Source organism: Panthera uncia, chromosome F2 (assembly GCF_023721935.1).
Source record: "Panthera uncia isolate 11264 chromosome F2, Puncia_PCG_1.0, whole genome shotgun sequence".
Lineage (NCBI taxonomy): Eukaryota > Metazoa > Chordata > Mammalia > Carnivora > Felidae > Panthera > Panthera uncia.
The window spans coordinates 62,888,357-62,904,862 of record NC_064812.1 but is presented as its reverse complement, the minus strand read 5'-3'; the positions used below and the strand labels follow the sequence as shown (position 1 = coordinate 62,904,862).

General features: G+C 40.3%; 1 protein-coding gene across 1 annotated transcript in view; it reads left to right on the top strand.

Annotated features, from left to right (window-relative positions):
- Positions 1-14,313: 14,313 nt before the first annotated feature.
- Positions 14,314-16,506, top strand: part of SULF1 (sulfatase 1) — a 175,115-nt gene continuing 172,922 nt past the window's right edge. Inside the window, exon 1 of the mRNA XM_049633299.1 lies at positions 14,314-14,845. The gene's annotated coding sequence lies outside the window, so the exon portion shown is untranslated. The remainder of the gene's footprint in view (positions 14,846-16,506) is intronic.

Below are 16,506 nucleotides of genomic sequence, written 5' to 3'. Positions count from 1 at the left end.
AGTGCTGCCCAGAGACAAAGCTTTACTTTAGTAAGAGAAAGTTGTCCAGGCAAGGGACAGGTGGTAGGAGCGAGAAGGGAAATGGCTCTTCTGACAGAGATGAAAAAGTGAGCCACTCCTTCGTATTTTCTTTATTGTAAAATACACATAATGTAACATTTATTTATTTATTTATTTATTTAATTTTATTTTAAGTTTATTTATTTTGAAAGAGAGAGAGAGAATGAGCAAGGGAGGAGCAGAGAGAGAGAGAGAGACAGACAGAATCCCAAGCAGGCTCCACACTGTCAGTGCAGAGCTCAATGCAGGGCTCAAACTCACAAACCCATGAGATCATCGCCTGAACTGAAATCAAGAGTCAGATGCTTAACCGTCTGAGCCACCCGGGGGCCCCATAATGTAACATTTATCAAATGTACAATTCAGCGGCATCAAGTGTATATAAAATGCTATGCAATCCCATTATTAATCTGAGAAAAATTTCATCAGCCCAAAAGGAAATCCTGAGTGCGTTCAGCAGTCATTCCCCACTCTTCCTCCCCCAGCCCCTGGCATCACCAATCTGATTTCTAGCTTAGGGAAGCTTGTACATGAACATTCATAGCACTATTCGCAATAACTAAAAGCTAAAAGCAACCCAAATGTCCATCAGCAGATGAATGGATAGACAAAATATGGCACATCCATACGACAGAATATTATTTGGCCATAAGAAAGAACAGAGTGCTGATACATGCTACCACACAGATGAACCTTGAAACATTGAACTTTCCATTTCTGCCCTTAGAAGAAATGAAGGCATCAGCAGGAGAGTGGCAGAATATCACACAAGGGTTCACAGACCTGGGTTCTGGGAAGGGTTTCTTTTCTGCTCTAAGGCGTCAATGAGCTAATCCATTTAATACCTTGCAACATTTCAAATGTTCCTGTCATAAAACTGGGTGAAGCAACCCTGCTTCCACACTGGTTCATTTTAACAATTTGAATTGTTCGGGGGCACCTGGAAGACTCAATAGGTTAAGCGTCCGACTTTGGCTCAGGTCATGATCTCCCAGCTCATGGGTTTGAATCCCACATTGGGCTCTGCGCTGACAGCTCAGAGCTTGGAGCCTGCTTTGGATTCTGTGTTCCCTCTCTCTCTGCCCTACGCCCACCCCGCTCACATTCTGTCTCTCTCTCAAAAATAAATAATAAAAGCATTAAAATTTTTGTTTGAAATAATTTGAATTGTTCTTTTTAAATGCTTTAAAAATGCCTAAGAGCAAGCCGTGAATAATTTAGAGATTAGAGGGCACTGGGAAAAATAAGTCAAGAAGGATAGAATTGTCAAACAGCCTATCCTTCCTTCCTTCATTTTTATGACTCGCCTTCCTGTTCTACCTCTCCTCTCCTCCCTGCCCTTTCCCCACCCCACTCCCTCCTATAAGCCTCCCTTCCTGGGCTGCTTTGGACTCTGTATCTCCCTCTCTCTGCCCGTCCCCCACTCAGTCTTTCTCTCTTTCTCTCTCTCCCCCTCTCTCTCTGTCTCTCAAAAGTAAATAAACAAAACATTTTTTTAATAAATACAGTATACCTTGAAGCACTGAAACATTCCCATTTCTTGGATGGCAAAACCAAATCCCAGGCATGTGCAGTAACTCACCAGCATAGCTCAAACAACAGGTAGCAAAGCTGAACTAGAACGTAGATTATTTGCTTCCCATATTAGTGTTTGCTTCCTTTTCATTATGCCCGACATCAATCGCTCCTAAATGGGGTAGTGCTCCTAATAGGGCAACATTTGAAAGATATCAAAGCAGCAGCATTATTCGCAATATTCTTCCTTCTGAGAAGCCCACTCCTGCCAATCCCAGGAGTGAGACAGCTGTCAAGGAACTGCCACTTGTTAATGGAAAGAACTTCAGAGAGGCCCCAGGGGGTAGGTGTCATGGGTATTCATTGCCATGTGCACTGAAGAGTGGGGAAACATTAGATACATCCCTGAGGTTACTGTCTCAATAAAGGAGACAACGATGCCTGTAGATCATTATGTTATTGCCTCATTAAGTATGATAATAGAAGTATGAATGAAGTAAGTAAGTACTGAAAAGAAAGCCAGGATTCTCTCTGTCTATGAGGTTAGAAAATATCCTCAGAAGTGACACCTGAGCAGGACTTTTCAGGGTAGACAGAAGTTCTACAGATCAGCAGAAGAGTGTATATGTTCTGGATATGTGCCTGCAGTATAACTTTTAGACCTCACTCCCAGCTCTTAGAGTCATGCTTACTGGAGAACAGCGTTTGCTGCTCTCATTACAAGCTCCTGTCCAGGAGCATTATTCCAGTCTGTGCAAAAATTCCTGATCCTCTTAGTCCTTATCTGCTATTTCAAGGCAAGTGTTTGATATCATCGCAGAATGAAGAAAGCCTCCAGGCCAGCAGCCACCTTATGCTAATTAGGTAAACACGCACACTTCTTCCAGATTCTACAATGGTTTTCTGCTCTCCCGGCCTGGAATGTCTTTTTTTCTCCAATCGTCAAGAACCCCCAAATCCAGAGGGGAGAGAAAAAAAAAAGAGGTTAGAGTGGGAGAGAGCCAAAGCATAAGAGACTGTTAAAAACTGAGAACAAACTGAGGGTTGAAGGGGGGGTGGGAGGGAGGGGAGGGTGGGCGATGGGTATTGAGGAGGGCACCTTTTGGGATGAGCACTGGGTGTTGTATGGAAACCAGTTTGACAATAAATTTCATATATTGAAAAAAAAAAAAGAACCCCCAAATCCAATCCAAGCGTCCGTACTACAACCATATTCCCTCCTGCCAACTTAGACCTCTACCTCACCATGACACTTGACCTCTTGCCAATCCACTTGAATTGTGAGCCTTCTCCCATTAGTGAGACCTCAAACTATGATCTCTCTCTCTGACTCTGTTTCCCGTTTCCCTGCCAGCTCCTGCCTCATGAACCTACTTCATAAGCCTTCCTCCCCTCTTGACTCTTCCCATGAGTCCTTTTTTCCTCAACTGCATAGGACCTTGCTCTGCACTGGGTATCCACAAAGAAACCAAAATTCATATTTCTTTTTTTTTTTTTTAATTTTTTTTTCAACATTTTTTATTTATTTTTGGGACAGAGAGAGACAGAGCATGAACGGGGGAGGGGCAGAGAGAGAGGGAGACACAGAATCGGAAACAGGCTCCAGGCTCCGGGCCATCAGCCCAGAGCCCGACGCGGGGCTCGAACTCACGGACCGCGAGATCGTGACCTGGCTGAAGTCGGACGCTTAACCGACTGCGCCACCCAGGCGCCCCCAAAATTCATATTTCTGATAGTATCTCCAAATTGATTACATTTACAGTCCCAGAAGTACTCTAAAAGGATTTTTTTTTTTTGTCATTCAGTTCAAATGTGTGTCCTCTTTTTGGCCTTTGCTCTCTGTTGTGTACTAGGAATTACTAATTTTTTTTAATATTTATGTTTTTAACTTTATTTTTTTTAATTTTTTAAATGTTTATTATTTGTTTTTGAGAGGGAGAAAGAGAGACAGAGCATGAGTGGGCAACAGGAAGAGAGAGAGGGAGCCATAGAATCTGAAACAAGTTCCAGGCTCTGAGCTGTCAGCACAGAGCCCAATGTGGGGCTCAAACTCACAAACAGTGAGATCATGACCTGAGCTGAAGTTGGTCTCTTAACCGACTGAGCCACCCAGGCATCCCCCAAGATATTTATTTTTGACAGAGAGAGAGCACCCACAAGCTGGGGAAGGGAAGAGAGAGAGGGAGACAGAGGATCTCAAGCAGCTCCTCATTGAGAGTGGAGAGCCAAACATGGGGCTCGAACTCACGAACTGTGAGATCATGATGGCCCGAACCAAAGTCGGATGCTTAACCGACTGACTCACCCAGGCACCCCTAGGAATTACTATTTTTGACAAATCTTATAATCATAGAATGAGTTTTTTATATTTTATATATTGTGGGTTGCAAGCATAAAGTTTCAAATGGAAGTATATATACCACGCTGAGTGTATACCGCAAGGATGTATTAGGTGATGGCCGTCTCATTTTTTCTCATATGATGGACACTTTCCTTCAACTTTATATCTTTCTTCATAGTATTATCACTAGCAGGGGGCTGCTGAATTTGGTCCACAAGAGCCACTGAAGAGGCGAGTTCGAAAGAAGAAAAGAAAGCCGAGAGAAGACATTTTTTCCCAATGATACAGTGTGGTTATCTTGGAGACAAGTGTCAGGGCCCAACTGATGTGTACTGTAACCACATTATGCAGTACTGAGGAATGTCGCTCCCTAGCTCAGTAAAAGGTCCGTTCTAGGCACAGCTTTGGAAGATGTGATTTGATGTCTTTCTTTCCTACCAGCCCTCCCACACCACGCTCCCAGAAGCGCCCTCCCATGCAAGCTCTAATATCCTCTCGTGAGTTGGCAAATTTCTTCTCTGAAGAATAAAGGGCAGGAGGTTTTTGTTTTTAAAACCACACCTATTAAACCAGATGAATCTCCATCAGAGGAATTTCAGATATGAGAGAGGTCAACACGGCTAAGAGTTTCTGTTAGGCTCAGTTCCCCTGAATTTCCACTTCATAACCCTCAGATTATACATACAGTTCCAAGGTTTTTGCAAGGATTCTCAGAGCTATCCAAGGTGAGATTTACAGTGCCTGGTATTGGGTGAGTTTTAGACACCAAATGTTGTTAGGTTAAAAATTGTCTAAACAATCTTCCTCCCCTCTTCCAGAAGACTGGGCTTCTATTTTTAGCTCGATATTATACTGAGTTCATTTTCAGGAGACTCAAACAGCATAGATAGAGCCTTGATGAGTTTTTAAATTTTTTTCCATATTGACTGCCTGCCTTGCAGCCATGGCAAACTTTGGGTTTAGTGTCTGATATTTATGATTACATAATACCGTAAATATCAGATAACAGTAGCATTTAAAGCAATAATAAAACGCTTTAAGTGGCCCCTTTTAAAAACTACTGCTTTCCAGAGTAACAAAATGCAAATGCTTGGCTGACATTTCTGTTCTAAAAGCTGATGGAAGACAGAGATTTGGAACACTACCCTCTGCTAGCTTCTCTAGAGTGACATTGTGGCACTTTCTACTGTAGATGTCCTGTAGGGGGCATTACTCTAAAAACAGATTTCCCCTGAATTAACGTCTTTCAGATTTATTTAATTTTGAATTACCATCTCAAAAAAGTACTCTAAATTTATTCGAGTGATTTTTTGTGGAAAGTATCTTTTTAATGACTTTAGAGCCGAGTGCTAAAATATCCATTGCCAAGTGCATGAAGCACTTTGAAAATCAAGGTTCTGATATATCTTCTCTAGGAAAAACTTAAAAAAGTCAATAAAGGAGTCTGTGATAAATGAAGTATTTCACTGAAGAGATATTTATAAAACAAATGAGCATGTTTAATCAATTTCCTAGGACTCAAACAGCCAGGTAATAAAAATGGAAGATCCCATACCATATCAAGTTTTCTTTTTTTAACATTTTAACAAACCATTTAAAAAACATTCCTGGGGTGGGGGGGGGGGAATGAAAACCTTAGATAGTCTTTTAAAAAAATGCTGGCACTCTTTACATTTACCCTTTGGCTATTTTTAAATTTAATTTCTAATCCCATAATTGAGTTCACAGTGGTTGCAACTATTATCAAACATCTTTCGGGGATTAGAACTCACTTTTGGTTCAAATGAAGCATCAGAAAATCATGTATGTTGTTGTCCTGAGAAAGTAATGCATGCCAATTAAAATTCCCCTGGGATTAATGAAAATAATTGAAAATGATTTATTAAAAATGGTATTTCATGACTGCCATGGGGATTACTTGCCATATTTTTTTTTAAAAAAATCAAATGTATATCACTACTAGGCCCTGCAAAAGATACAGAGGCTTAGAAGAATGAAAGCTGACCAGGAATCTGGTACAGGGAAGGCAATTGTACACAGTGCCACAACTCTATTTAATGTAACCTGAACACTTTCTGGGTCCTAAGTGCACCCATGTGCTTGGGTTGGAGAAGTGGGGGGCCTCAGATCCCTCCCCCTGGATGTAAGAGACAGATTTCATTGTAAGAAAGTTCTTCTTTATGGGTCATTTGTGTCTCTCATTTCAGAGCAAAAATGGCGAGTTGTTTCTATCATTTACAGAAAACCTCTCCTTGTAGAAGGTATCCTTATACTTTTTAGACACACACATAAACATGGTGTCTGGATGGGGGGCGGTGTCTGGGTGGCTCAGTCTATTAAGCACCAGACTTTTGATCTCAGCTCAGGTCATAATCTCGCAGTTCCTGAGTTCAAGACCCGCATCCGTTCTCTGCTGTCAGCACAGAGCTCGCTTCGGGTCCTCTGTCCCCTCCTCTGTCTGCTCTGCCCCCCTTTCTTGCTCAAAAATAAATAAACATTAAAAAAAAAGTGAGGTCAGGGCGCCTGTAGCAAAGGGAGAGAGACTTTTGATGAATGACTTTACCACCTTAAAATTCTCATAAATAGGAACTAGGGAGTTGAAACAAGAACAAATTCATTACTGATATAAATTCTAAAGGTGGGAGTCCAAATCCAGAATCTACTTCTTACTGAATGTTTGACCTTGAGCAGAGCACTTTATATTTCTAAACTTCCCCTTGTCTGTAAAATATAGATAATAGTAGCTTCCTTACTGGAGTATTGTAATGGTGAATTAAGTTAACCAGGGTGAATATATTAAAAGCCTACCTAACAGTGAATGTTCTAAGACCATTAGCCATTATTATTTTTATTATGGTAAGAATTTAGAAGAAGGAACAGTCCTTTTTACAAGATAGTTTGGGGGTGGGGAAAGGGAAGGCAAGACTAAAGAGCATTATCTTTAAATTAAAAGATACGTCTGTTCTTTCAAGGTTTACCAAGAGAATTTAAATAAATTTTTTAAATAAAATACAAAAAAAATCCTCTCAGAGAATAGATTTTGTAATTAATTCTATTTGTTTTCAAAATAAATAAGAATTATGGTAATAAACCTTTAAAGTGTTAGAAGCAGTTAAGCAATTAATTAGAACAAGAAATAAACAATTTCAACTTTAGTTTGTAGGATTTATACATTCAAAATCAAATCCTTTGTTACACTAAACCAGAAAGAGCTATTTAGCCTATGAAAGAGTTAACACTGATTTAGAGGTGTCCTATTTTTTTTTAAAAGAGATTTGTCAGAAGATGCTTGACAAATCTGCCTCTAAAATCAACTGCAAAAATATTGTGACTGCTCTTTCCACAGTTTTCCTAGGCAACTTAGCTGATGCAAAAGAAATTGTGGTTGTCAAAATAATAAGCAAACCACATTTTACAACCATCAAGAGAAAAAAGGAAGTGGAGTTTTCTATTTTGTACAGTTGTGCATGTCCTAGTGTCTGATGAATCAGAAAGACTAGCATAAGGAGAGGTTAAGAACGTCAATTTGTTGATTATCTTTCTTAAACAATCTAACAAAATCCAAGCTTTTATTTAGCTTGTAGAAATTACATCGGTCCATTGAGTAAGCAACTGAAGATTGCTGCTCATTAAAAGAACTATATGTTCATGGAAATGAACATTTTTTTATTAACATCTGTAAGCTCTGGTTTCTTGGTAAAGACTATAATGGTAATGAATGTGCAGCTGTTTTCCATCTGTTACTTAGAAATTTTTACCCGAGTACTTACTTCCCAGTAGTGTTAAGTGAGTACTAGAACACGATTACCTTCCTTACAATGAGGGAGGACAGTGTGTCAAGGGACTATACTCTGCTTTTGAACAGTTATGGACTCCACAGTTCAGTTATGCAGTCAGAAGTAAGGGCCTTCGTGCTAACTAACAGCTTAATCTCCTCAAACAAGCTGAGCTGCGTTGTTCAAGCTGAACCTGTAAATTCTAGCAAGACAAGCAATCCAGTAGCATTGGAAATAGATTGGAAGATCTATTATGTAAATGCACTGTGCTAAGTTCTAGACAGAAAGGATGCAAAAATGAATATGACAAGTTTCTGTTCCCAAAGAGTTTACGGTTTTAAAATGGATTGGCTTGGGGTCCTGAAAGAAGGAAACCGGTCCCCTTTTTTTCACTAACGTTTTTTAATGATATTACTTGTGCGCTATGTATCCATGTTTCTATCATCTTCTGTTGTTTTGGTTCAGTGATTATTGTTTTGCCACTATTTTTTTTCTTTTGTAAACTTATCTATGACTTACCTTTGCATTTTAAGTTTTTAAGTAAATATCAGGAGAAGAATGAACTCAGGATCCTGATTGAGAGCCAATACAGTAAAACTTTGGATTGCAAGAATCTTGTTCTGTGAGTGTTCTGCAAGATGAGCAAACATTTCTAATAAATTTTAACTTGAGAAACCAGAGATGTCTTGCAATGTGAGTAGTGTGTGACACAGAATGCCACATCATCACAAATGAGCCAATGGTTCTCTCTCTCTCTCTCTCTCTCTCTCTCTCTCTCCCTTGCTGTGGGATTGTGGGTGATCCTCTCCCATGCTCAGATGCTCTGTCTCAGGCAGCGGTGTTTGGCAGAAATCAGTGATCTTTCAAAACGTTGGAAGGTGCCCAGTGATCTTCCAAAACTGGCATTAGTGTATGTTTTGTCACTTCAAAGCACCTATGGACACCCCTTGGCTTTTCCATACAAGAGAAAGCTTAGGAATGTTTCCTTCATACTAGGTCAGGCTGCCTGCAGTATAGGCCCTTTCTTCTGCTGCCTTACTGCCAGTTACATTAAATACAGTAGATGACAAGAGTTTATTAATACTGTATTGTAGTCAACATCCATGTGAGTATATACAATGGCCCCCATGCAGAAAAAGATTCCATTGAGCCAATAGATAGCAGTGATTCTGTTTAGTGACAGTGAAAGTCGTCCTACACGATACCCCTCCTTTCTCTTGTCTCCCTCACAATAGCCAGAAAAGTTTTCAAAAGTAAGTGCTGGTTAATTTATTTTTCTCTTTATTTTGTATTTTCTTTATTACTTTGTATTATATTACAGCACTGTAATCATTTTTATATGAATATTCTAGGGTTGTGGAACAAATCATCTGAGCTTCTGTTATTTCTCATGGGGAAATTCTCTTTGATATCAAGTGTTTTGGATCACAAGCATGTTTAGGGAACAAATTATGCTCGCAGACCAAGGTTTTACGGTCCCTCTTCATTAATTTCCTAGACATTAGGCAAATAACAGGGACATAGGGACTGCCGTATGGCCCTAGTTAGGAAAATTCTCAGTTCGGGGTCTGATGTCCATTTCTTTCAAAATTAATATAACGTGAATCTCACTCAGATATTCCCAAGTTTTTAATCTTATATGTTGAAAAAAAAAATACATGGAAGTAAGAAAGTTAGATGATATGTGCCCTGGATCTAGCCCACTTTTTACAATAAAGCAGGGACACAAGAAAAATTATATTATCCAATAATTATTAAGAAGAGCTGTGCTGCGTTTACAATTACATTTGCCTGACATTTCTCAGCTAAGCCACTATAGTGGCTTAAAGAAGAAATGCTGCATGGACAAAGATATTTTATGCTTCTGAACTCACAGCAACGTGTCAAATTCTGTAATGCAACACCAATGAAACATAATCACTCCAGTTTAAGAGAATCTTTGCAGTTCTTAATTTTGTTCCTAATAAAAGTGCATGTTGCTATTGAGAGAAAAATACACGATCTGATAGATTGAATCTTGGGGTTCATTCCCTGTCCACCAATGACTTGGACATTAGCCTGATCCTCCCTGAGCTTCACTTTTCTCATGTCTGTCCCTGCTTCCAGTTTTCTACCTTTTTCCCCTGCTACATACCTTAACTCAGGAATGTTCATATTACGAATGAAAGATCATTATTTGACTCATTGGGTTTAGGATAAACTGCATCTGAAACACCCTCCACCCTTTCTTCCAGATTTTTATTGCCGAAAGTCACATTTTCTTCTCACTTGATACCCATACTTCCTAATATTATGTCTCCTAAACTTATTTATCTGTTCAAATGAGGACTAATACCCAATACTCAAGTACCAATTTCTACAAGATGGGTTTAAAAGAGATTTGTAAAAATGTTTTGCATCCTTTCTGCATTTATCATTGAATCCACTCCATTTCACCAAATTATCCCATTGGAGAGTTACTGTTTTGTCCTAAATGGTTTAGCGCCTCATTTCAGCCTCCCCAAATGATTTGCAGTGTAGCTACATATCCCTTTCGGCATAGGCAGGCTTGCGCTTCCGGGAGAGAACTTCCCCTCAGTGATGAAACCATTTGTCTGGCATGAAAGCTACCACTGGCTCCAGTGCCACCTCCGATATAGCTGTGCAGTCATTGAAAACATGAGCAACTTGGATGCTTGTTGCATGGCATGTGACTTCATTTAACAAGCAATCGTGTCTTCTCTCTTTCTGAGAGTGATTTGGTTCAATGTGACTAAAGGCAGTAAAGTATAGTTGAAGAAGAATAAGTCACCGTCTGAAGCTGGGTAGCCCTGAGTGCAGGATGTTCCAAATTATAAGATTTATTCTGCATCTACAGACACTTCATATGATATGAATAGTAATGGGCTAGTTGTCACACACATATTGCTAGCACTGTGGGCCTTTAGACAACATTTGTCATTTGCTTCAAAGGAAAAAACCCAAGGCAGTGTTACCGTCAAAGAAAGGGGGCTTCACAGATTCACATATCCCATCACATTAAGCATTGGTGATCAGAACTTTTTCTTTTCTGATACTTACAGATGACCTCAAAGCCAACTTCAGAAACCATTTTAAGAATAAAACATTTCACCAGCATCGGGGAATCTTATTCTTTCGGTCATTATTTGTATGCCAAAATAGGTGCTGGGAAGATGATGGTTAGCAGAGGTAGTAGGAAAAAAAAGAGATCCAATGCTAGCTACCCTTTTGACTTTCTCTTACAGAGATTATGCCTGGTCGTCACAGAAGATTGGCTCCTCAGCTGGAGGCTTCCCAATTCTTACGGTTTACCTCAGCATAATACAGAATTCAAGCTATGTCCAAAGAAGTAAAATCAGCACAAAGTACGTGAGCTTATGACTTTCCGCGTTCTCGCAATTCCAAGTGCTTGCTGATGGCTCTCCCCCCACCCCCCATCAGATTCCTCTGTGGTCACACTAACCTCTGGGGACTCCAACAGCATCGCTTGCTCCCAGCCCCGTGGCACAGGGCAGCCTGTGACAGCCAGGATGCCTCAGGACCCAGTTACCTTTCTTCCCGCCAAGTGACTGGAGCCGCCGGCCCTCTCAGCCCCACTGATGATTTGTTTACTATGCTTCTGTTGGGATTCTTGGCCAACTGGCAGCACCAGGGGGAAAAGCACCGTGGTGTCTTAAGTGCACTAAATCTTCGTATTAGCCCCCTGGCTTGGTAAACCTTTCTGTTGGCTTTGTTTTCTTTTCTTCAAGCATGACAAACAAGTGGTTTTTCTTTTTCACTTTAATGATTCTTTAAACAAAAAGGGGTAGTTTAGGCCTTTCTCTGAGGCTGATAGGTGTTTCTGTTTAATGAGGTTTTTATTATACTGTATTGGCTTCCCTGAAAAGAAATTACAAGCAGCAAACAGCTGATAATAGAACAAGGCTGGAAGAAACAATAACCAAGAGGGGGAAAAATTAGTGTGGCGGTGGATGCACACGTTGTAGCTCGGGGACCAAATGCCATTTCCATCCTCCCGTGGCCACCACTGTACTGGTCATAAAGTGATGTGGGCACTCGTGTGCCGGTGATGTGTGCATGAGAGATATGAATATAGATATAGACCCAGCTAAACTGCCATCTGTGGAGGAAGAAGGGTGGCGAGCTCAGTCTAGACAAAGATGAGTGGAGCTCCGAGTGCGGGTTTACAAGGGCTGGTCGGTTGCCATGGAAACTAATTGGAGCTAATAAGTAAAGGGACATTTTAACTGTGGGAACAGAATAGGAGGGGCTATTTTTCAATATCACCGTTACCTACAATTAATCTCTCATTTGAGGAGTGTCCTGACTTAATTCTTACGAGGAAGCCAATCGCCCTGCACACAACCTCACCCTGATCAACATCACATTCAAATGCTGACTGTCATCTTCTAGAATGTGCCGTATTTTAGGTTTAGATCTTTCAAAACAGAATCAATTTCACTTTTTTTTTTCCTCAAAAAATAAACTGTTTGCAGATGGCAAGGAGAAAGGAAGAGAGGTAATGGAAAATTCTTAACTTCTAAACTGACGCTCTGCTGAGCACTGAACCGGGCTACAGGGAGAGGGAAGCTGGGACCTTATCCTACAGCACCGGCTTCAGGTTTTTGTTTGAGTTGATTTTCTTTAACAAAAGCATTTCAGAGCATCAACCAAAGAAAAATGTGTCCTTGTAGACTCATGTTATGATACTTTTGAAAGGTGATGTTTACGGACACTGCACAGAGCAAGAATGAGGTTCATAGCAAATGAGCAGGAGTGATGGCTCAACTTGTATTTTCTTATTTGGCAGCAAGTTTTAAGTAGTATAAATAGCTGAAGTTATCAATAAAAGGGAAATAGTAGCTGGGAATTAATGAAAAGATTTACAATCAAGAACAGAATAGAAATGTGTGTGTTAAAAGGCACTTTCAACAATAATGTGGGTCAGAGCCAGGATCACTTGGGAATGTCTTACAGAAGGTGTGTTACAAGCACAGGGTTGATAAAACATGATTCAACACCTTTATAGTTTCTTAGGTTTTACTTTTGTAACTCAATTACAGTTTAAGAGAATGCAAACTACCTTAATAATGTCTCCAGGGCCTTCAAAATCTATGCAGTGGAGGTAATCCAGATTTTCAGACATGAGTCTGGGTGGATTAACCAAAAGAAAAAAAAAAATTTTTAATGAAAAAAATTGCCTCGCAATAATTGCCACTATTAAAATTTTTATGGTGCCCAAGGGAAGTCTTAGCCCTGTGGTGCCACTTGCCATTGTTGAAGGTTTCTGTGTTGATTATGTATCTGGATTTAGCTGATTAAGAGTAGTGGTGTAGTACATATAGTATATATTGTGAAACACACACCTCATAATCACTTCTGGGAAGAAATTAAGCAAATGAATCAGAACTCCGACCTCTAATTCTTTTTCTTCCCCTCATCTTTTCTATAGCCCAGTTACAGGGGAAAAAAAAATCACAATCTGAAAATTATAGTTCTTAATTCTGTACTTCAAAACATTACACCAAGAGTAATTTTTAAGTATCTTAATATAATATCACATTAAAAACTCCTGGAAAAAAACAAGCCAGTCAAGTCAATTTTGCTAGTTATTGAAATAATTCTCTTTGCGATGCTGGCGTTCCAAACGTGAGATAGCCAGTTGTAATCTAGATTTTAATGCTTTGGGTAAGTCTAAAGTTTGTTGTTTTGTTTTGTTTGGTTTTTTTGTCTGGTTTTTATGCCAGCACACCCATCCCTGTTCAAAGAAATTCAAAAGGTGCAATATTTAAAATGTTGGCTCCCCACAGACACTGTCAGGGAGTTGATAATATTTCAAACTCATATTTTCCTTTTCAGATTATCAAAATTCCTTAGAAGTCTGATGGCATATTTTAAATGGTGAGATTTGTAGCAATTAATTTATTGCCAGATATGTCCTTAAAGCACTGTAACAAGTATAGCCATTTTCTGGTTCAGACTGCTATCAAAGAAGTAATTAGGTCTGTAAAAACAGTTCAGAGAACTCAAAAAAAAAAAAAAAAAAAAAAGGAAAGGAAAAAGAAAGAGAAAAAAGAAAAGAAAGTAAGAAAGAAATGCACATAAGAAAGAGACACTGAAATGACCAAAAATTGAAAACATTTCAAAGCAAAATTGTTAATGAGCTGCTTGAGCTATATGGACATTATAGGTGCAATTAACTAGAAGCCAATAAAAATAATCAATGACAGAGTGCAGCCCTCTAGTACCAAGTGCTTTTACAAAGAGATGTCTGTGAAAGCAGCAAGTGATTAAAAAAGCCACCTTCATCTATGGGGGTGCGTGCTATTTTACATGAGTAGAAACTAAAATGATTTTCGTGGACTATTTCTGAAGTTCAGCCTGTGGCAAACGGTGAAGAGCCGTACGTGGGAACAGACAAGTTTCTGCTCTTAGCCCTGTGCCCCCACCCCCTTTCTCCCTGGAATGTTGGAGGCAGCCATGATCTAATCAAAGGAAGGTAGGAGTTTAGATCTCAAAATGCAGATGTCACATTTCAGTGCAAACTGCTCCTACATTAACACTTTATCAGTATGGCAGGATGAATCTTTTCTCTCCTGGGGGTGGTGGTGGTGCGTGCGGGGAGGGTGCCTCACTGAGAAGATTGCCCTCGCTAGGTTGGCCAGGAAAAGATTTTTAGTGTTTCAGTGCATCCCCGGGAGGGTCCCAGTCGTCCCCGGGGGAGCACAAGGAGTTGTGAAAAGTAACGCACAACTGGCCACCGGAATAATTCATTCCCTCCACCTTCTCTTTAGCACCTCCCACTCCTCCCCTCTTTATAGCCGTCCTTTCTCTCTGAAATCTCAGGTTACTTGACTGGGAGTTCTCAGACCTCCAGTTTCAGTCCTGCCCTCAGCCTCCAGTCGGTGAGAGACACCCAGCCCCAGCAATTGGATTGGGCAGCCCGTCTTGACACACCACCGTGCTGAGTGCTTGAGGACGTGTTTCACCAGATGGTTGGGGTTAGTGTGTGTCATCACATTCGAGTGGGGATTAGGAGCAGGGAGCTGTGTGGTCTTCTCCAAGTGAGAGTTGCGGGCAAGAGAGCTACTTTGCCTTTGGAAGCAGAGGAGGAATTCATTTGCTGCAGCCACAAGAAAGGCAGTTTTTTCAGGTAAAGTAAAAGACATTGAATGCTTCTCTCCCTCTCTCCCTCCCTCCCTCCCTCCCTCCCTCCATCCCTCCCTCTCTCTCTCTCTCTCTCTCCCTCTCTCTCTGAACATAGTTTTGAATGGAATGCTAGCACAGCACACTTGTCAAAGCCAGTTGTTGCTCTCCTATCAATGCTGCTATTGTACGGTGGACAGATAACAGTGAGGAGCTGGGTGCTTGGCTGTCTTTATAGAGCGAACACTCCCCATGCCTTGCTCTTGAAGGTGTAGCTGAGAAAACGCCTTCTGGAGCGGCATTCGTACTCTCTAATGCCCTCCTTACCTACCCGAAGCGGGAGCTACGGATTGTTCATAAAGGACGCGTCAGGCCGAGAGAGCATTTATTTTAGCTTTCAGAATTAAAATTCACTTTCGAACTGTTGCATTTTACGCCTCACTTTATAAAGCCCCCCGTAAGAGTCTATTACTGAGTTGCCGGCAGAGGTGGAAATGCTTCCTTGCCCGATTTTTAAAACATGCATTATGTCTGATTTATGACGGACCCAAGTGTTTTTAACACAATTTGGCGACTGAAAACTCCTTGAGAGAAGAGGCTGCCCTCTGAGCAGCTGATAGATCGGCTTTAAAACAGAAATGCTCAGAGCTGGAAGAAAAGCAGAAAAGGAGGAAGTAGGAAAATGCTCTTTAAACGGAGTTTATCCCTCTTGCAGCTGCAGGGAAGCAGATGGAGGGAATTCATTTGCAGATCTGTTTGTGAAAGTTTTACAAGTCATTGAAAACTAAAGTAGCATCTCTGTGATGGATCATTAAAGTCACGACATTTATAGGTTTCAAACAGGCTATCTGAAGTGTTAATTAAATGGAAATAGATTTTCTGGCTGGGTTATAAACAAACATTGGGAAAAAAAAGGCTTTAATTATAAATTAGTCACTGGAAATGAATGGTCATCCGGTGCCGGAGCAACAGAAAATGAGTTGCCATCATCTATGTGAGTAGCTATTAACGGGACCAATCTGCCAAAAGCACCCACCAAAATTAAATTGAGCCGAATGAAACAATGGGGTTTATACACTACGTTTAATGTGTGGCATAAAAAAGGCCTTTCAAACTGACGCCTTATTTTTACAGGGATCAAAAAATAAAATTTTCATTTTTAAAATTTTTGGCCGAGCTAGGGGAGTCAATGAGTTACTTCTTCTGCACTCTAACAGACTTGCCCTCCTACATTCATGTCCGTATACCTGTGGTGCTCAAGAGTTCCTGTGTCTACCGGACTCTCACATTTGCTAGAGAAACCCAACACTGTCCTTACCCTCTGCAGGTGAGAAATCTGATGAATAATACTGTATATAAGCTATTCTGAAATGGGAGCGGTTTAATAGGCTGAACAGCAGGATTTATGGCTAGTGCTTTGTGATTTTTGTACTCATTCAACTGCCTAAAGATGCTTGTAAAATTATGTTTCAGGTTGCATTATACATTTTTTTTTTGCAGCCAGTTATATTATTTCATCTTCTTTTTTAAAAGTTCTGATTAAAACAACACTTCAGCATGGTGTGTAGTTGTTATTCACAGTGTTCTCTGGTCTCAAAGCCTTCAGTGCGAAATTATCCTCATAAATAAGCAGGCAGCTATGACGACTGAGTATTATCCAGTTCCCAA